At 30.4% G+C, this 6,022-nt stretch overlaps 1 long non-coding RNA gene across 1 annotated transcript; it reads right to left on the reverse strand.

Annotated features, from left to right (window-relative positions):
* Positions 1–3,782: 3,782 nt before the first annotated feature.
* LOC131600476 (uncharacterized) lies at positions 3,783–5,806 on the reverse strand. Its single transcript, XR_009283153.1, has 2 exons — positions 5,675–5,806; positions 3,783–4,018 (listed from the first exon to the last, which is right to left on the reverse strand). It is a non-coding gene; the product is annotated as an uncharacterized LOC131600476 (long non-coding RNA).
* Positions 5,807–6,022: the final 216 nt, after the last annotated feature.

Here is a 6,022-nt window from a genome sequence, read left to right on the forward strand (position 1 = left end):
ACAAATCTATTCAACAAATTTAACCATGTAATTCAGTAGTATTATTTTTACTCTTAAGATGCAACATAATTAATCTCATATATTCAATTTAAATATTATTATTATTCTTAATCCAATAAATAATACAAAAATTTGAATTAGATTATTTTACTTATAAAATTTGGAGTCTCTTCTATGTTAAAATAAATATTTTGAATTTTAAATATATAAATTTATAAATTTTTTATTTTTATTTAATATTATATTTTATCAAGTATAATATATTATAAATTTATAAAAAATATAGCGGTCCGACCCCGGTTAAATCTTTAAACTTTAAATCCCTATCTATACCGATTTAATGTCCGATCCGATTTTAATTACTTTAATTTTTTTAATTAATAAATTAATATGGATGTCGGTGAGTGATAATGAATATCACAATGTTTATGTTCTATATTTTATATCTTAAAAACCACAATAAAACCATCAATATTCATCCTTTTTATTTTTTTCTTATTTATATTTTTTAATATAGAAATAAAAGATAAATAAACAACAAAATGCGATATTTTTTAGATGACAAAACCATTCATTTTAAAAATTATATTTATTGATTTAGAAGACATAACATTGCTTTGCATGTGTATTTAAATATTTTTGTAAGAAAATCACTATCATTTGTGTTAAAATAATAAAAATGTTAGAAACAATAATATAGAAACATATTAATTGTCGAAACACATTTTATTTAAAATATATTTAGTAAAATTTACGATTCTCAGTCTCATCAATATAGAAACTCTTGTTAAATTTACATGTACTAGAAGTGATATCATAATTGGGTTAAGATTTTGTTACTTTTCTCTCATTAAATCGTATTATTTATATTAATAGTTTATATTTTCTTTCTTGATCTTATAACTTTTATTTTAAATATTTTATGAGAATTTAATTCAAGGCGACCCTAGTGACCATTTTAATAACCTCTTATCGTAAAGCACTAAAGCATGATTAAAAATTTTATTCAGGACTATAATATCTTTTTTGAGTCTGACATGAACAAAAACTAAAAACAATCACCTTGGCCTATAATAATGCTTTACCAAAATTGCGAAAAAATAAGAAAAAGTTTTGGTCTACGATAGCGTTATACCAAAAACACTATTATTATTATTATAGGTTCTAAAAACAAAAGAAAAAAAATAGTTCGGGCCTAAAACTCTACGAAAAATGCTATCATAGGTCGTAATAGAAACTATCATAGGTCATGATAGAATTTTTAAAAAAATATCCGTCTTTAATAGCACTTCAGCCAAAAATGCTATTAATACAAATAAGAAAAATTTAAAAAATACTCTCTCCATCTCATAATAGATGTCATCTTTGAGATTTTCATAATTATGTTGATTTCAATGATAAAATAAGTCTCATTTACTAAAATATCTTAGGTAGTGGAGTACTTAAATGGATTAAAATACAATAAATAAAGGTAAGTTAGTGGAAATAAATAATAAATATTACATTAATATTCTAAATGGAGAAATAATTCAAGACAAATAAAAATTGAAAAGAAGATACCTATTGTGAAACAGAGGGAATAATAGTTATTAGGCCTTTAATAACCATTCTTCAAAAACACTATTACATACAATTATCAATTTCTTAAAAACCAAGCAAAGAAATAAGTGTTAGCTGCTAGATTAGGTGGGGCCATGCATAGGCTTGTTTTCTTAATCAATCAACCTTTTTAAAAGGTAGAATGTTGGTGGATGGCGTGGTGGTTATGAATGAAGTGATTGACCTGGCTAAGAAAGTAATATAACCTTGTTTCATTTTTAAAGTGAATTTTGAAAAAACTTATGACTTTGTAAGTTTGGAGTTTCTAGAGTATATATTAATGAGATTTTGATTTAATGATCAATGAAGGTCTTAGATTTGAGCCTATGTTTTTGCTAGAAATCTCGTTGATATTGGTCAATGGTTCCAACTTAAGAGATTAGCATTCAAAGGGGTCTAAAGCAAGGGGACCCCTAATTCCCTTTTTTTCCTTCTTGTGGTCGAAGGGTCAGTGATTTGATTAGTTAAGTCGTTGAGTTAGGGATTCTCAGTGGTTTTAGGATAAAAACCTCAAATTTAGTGGTCTCTCATCTTTTGTATGCAGATAATACTCTTCTCTTAGCATATCTATCAGTTGAGAATTTTTAGATTAAAAACCTATTCTTAGGGTTTTGGGGCTTTTCCCAACTGAGAAGTTACGTAGGTGCACCTTGTTAATATGCTTTCTAAGGGGCTTAATTCCTAGAAACACGTGTTGGTTAGCTTCGGGAGGGGTATTTTTACTTAATTTTATGCTTAAAGTTATCTCTATTTTCTTCCTGTCTTTTTTTTATATGCTTGTAAAGGTTTGGAGGGAAATAGTGCACATTTAAAAAGGTTTGTGTAGTAAAGGTGTTAAGGGACAATATAAAATCTCTTGGGTTAGTTGCGCTATTGTTTGTAAGCAGAAGAGTAAAGGTGGCTTAGGTGTCAAATATATTTGTCTGGTAAACTTAGCTCTTTTGGCTAAGTGAAGGATGTGTCTTATCTCGGGTGCCTCTGGTGGTTGGAGAGATGTCCATGTAGTCCATTATGGTGCATCTATTGTTTATTCTTTAACGGGTGGTAGAGAATCCGACTCCCAGAACCCCTGCTCCTGCTAGAAAGGAGTTTCCCTTCTTACATCTAAGCAAGAAGACCCTTTTGATTGGTTTGCGAATGATATCATTAAGAAGGTTGGTTCTAGGTTTTAGATATCTTTTTGGACTCACCCTGGGATTGGGAGTATACCTCTTAAGGATATGTTCACTAGGTTTTTTTTTATTACTAATTATCCTAATGGGAGTGTGAGAGAGGTAGGTGAGAGGTTATATGAGTCAAGTCAGTAGTTAGTCCACTCTACGACACACACCATTACTCCCTCTTTTTTTCCACAATTTAGAAAATCTCCATTGGCATAGTTAGCAGTAGCTTGGTTAGTATTATCCACGAGCAGAATCACTAAACTGGTCAGTCAAGAGCACACACAAAATTATGGGTAGAAATTATCAACAAAAACCATTAACTCAGTCTTCAGCATCATCTGAGTAGGTTTATCTTTAGATGAATTGTTTGTGTAGGCTTTTTCTTCAATGCAAATACAATCTTCCAAATATTTCTTTCAAAGAAACTATGACGGAATTTTGGACTTGCATTCCATTTTGCCAATAAGCCAATCAAAGAAGCATCATTCCCCTTCAGTAGTCTTTTTAGGAAAGATGGTCTAAATAACTATGCCATGAATTACAGATGGTAACAACATGGGGGAATTAAAGGCAGTACAATCAAGGTTATTGTTTTTAATAATAATTGGGAAGGTGAGCAAGTATAAGCTAATAGAGAGCTTAGTTTCACAAATTGTAACACCCCAATTCTACCCGCGGAATTTAAATAAAATCAGAGTATAAAAATTCAAAAACAAACAATTGAGGTATCACATAATCATCCTCAAAAACAATTCACCTCGTCGCATAAAGCGGATACATAGCATTCACAAATATGGAAGGACTGAAAACATCAAATAATAGTCTTTAACACGAATTAACTTCCATAGAAGTGCAACGGAAACTCAACAATTAGTTCAAGATTTCAAGATTTCATAAACAAACAATTGAGGTATCACATAATCATCCTCAAAAACAATTCACCTCGTCGCATAAAGCGGATAAATAGCATTCACAAATATGGAAGGACTGAAAACATCAAATAATAGTCTTTAACACGAATTAACTTCCATAGAAGTGCAACGGAAACTCAACAATTAGTTCAAGATTTCATAGCATCTTAATTCAACAATTAAAGCACTTTAAAGCGACAATCTCAAACAAATAACTCAAGTGTATGCCAAAACATAAAAATCCAAAAGCAAGTAAATCAATTCGTTCGTCCCCCCCGAGTGCTACGTATCAGAGCGACAACGACTCAAAACCAACTCGGCTAACCTCCTCTCAATGCAAATCACCTGCACGTTACCAATATAAAGGCAACGGCGAAACAAAGAAAGGGTGAGATATCAATTCATATAATTGAGCGCATGATAAATTATATATTAGAAATTAGACATATTTGGTTAATCGCATTCACAAGTATTGATAATTTCATATTATTCACCAAGTCATTAATTCACAATTCAAATACTTCTGTCATATAACAAGTCACAAAATTACAATCACAATATAGTCACAAAACGTCACAATATATAAATCACATAAGACACATGGGACATGACTCATGTATATGCATGTGGTACCAATCGGAGCTTCAGCTCCCGTCACCAATTGCCATTTGGCCCGTCATGTTTGCCATAGTTTTCAGGCCATCATGTTTGCCATAGTTTTCAGGCCGTCATGTTTGCCATAGTTTTCAGGCCGTCACAGAGTATATGCAAATGTATGTGACTCGATGAACCGAACATCACACAACATCATCATCATTTACTTCACAAAATATTCATCACAAGGCACACGCCCATATCAAAATTATCATTATTAACTCAAGTAATAACACTCACACATTTTACGACAACATCACGTAAACAACGGAACAATTCCGGAAATTCATCAAATCAACGAACGAATACCATTAGCAAAAGAATCACAAAGATATTCACAACAATCACATTCACGGTCAAATTCACAAGATACAGTAATTTACCACTAAACCGAATAGTTAATCTAAGTTTAATTTATTCTAATTAAATAGGCTTATTAAAAATTAATTCAACTATTAATTTAACTGACCGATTACTATCACAATTTCGACAAAAGAACACCACCACGTTAATGTACTAATTAAACTTAACTACTACGTAAATTTTCATCAAATTCCGGACAACTAAATATACCGCTTAATTCGGCTATCTAATCAAACGGGACAATTTTCAACTTTTTAACAGTTACTTAATTTCGGTTAAGTTCACTATTTTCTACTATATAATAAATTACCTATTATTAATAGGGTCCAATTGTCTATTACTAATGTCATTCATTACTACTACCATAAAAATCTAAACTGCTTCTGCTACTGTTTTTAATTAAATCACCCATGAAATATATAATATTCTTATTGCTACAATCCTAATTATATATATATATATATATATATATATATATATATATATATATATATATATATATATATTCCTACAAATTCATCATGGTTTAATAGTTAGAAAAATAGTCAATTTAATTTATACTGGTTCACTTAGATTATCCCTAAGCCAAATATAGTGTCTATATGCACACATAGTCAATTTCCTTCATTTCAAAAAGCTGTGTCATTTCTATTGTAATACACTGTAATATTATTATATATATACTTAACTAATGGTTTAGAACAATCAACATAACAGGGCAATGAAAGTGCATAGAAAACAAACAACAAAATCAAACATATTGGGTGCCGATTAGCAACCCTCCACATGGCCAAGAAAAACACCGCCTGACAGTAACAACAGCAACAAACAATGACCAAACAACAACAAACAATGACCAACCAGCAACAAACATAAATCAAGTTTTTGGTACAAATCAACACAGTGAAATATTAACCTAAATCCCTAATCCCCAACATGCAATTAATCATAAATCCTATTATAGGAAGAGAACCCCACCCTTACCTTGGATTGAGTGCAGCTCTAATGAATTCTTGGAGAAATTGGAGAAATTAGCTCTTGAATGGAATCCCTCTTTGACCTCATCCTTCCCTCTAAAACCCTAACTTTCTTTCTTTCTCCCAAATGACTTTCTCTCTATATTTCTTTTCTGGTTTGCTCTACTCTATCTCTCACTCTAACTACACAAAACCTATTATTTCTATAATATTGGGCTTAATAAATAACACTCCCTTCACCAATCTTTACTAAATCAAAAATAGGCCCAATAAACTCATTAACTCAAAATAAATTAAAATACTATTTCTAACAATATCCCACTATTATTCCATAAGAAAAATAATATTTGATTAT

Source organism: Vicia villosa, linkage group LG4, assembly GCF_029867415.1.
Source record: "Vicia villosa cultivar HV-30 ecotype Madison, WI linkage group LG4, Vvil1.0, whole genome shotgun sequence".
Taxonomy (NCBI): Eukaryota; Viridiplantae; Streptophyta; class Magnoliopsida; order Fabales; family Fabaceae; genus Vicia; species Vicia villosa.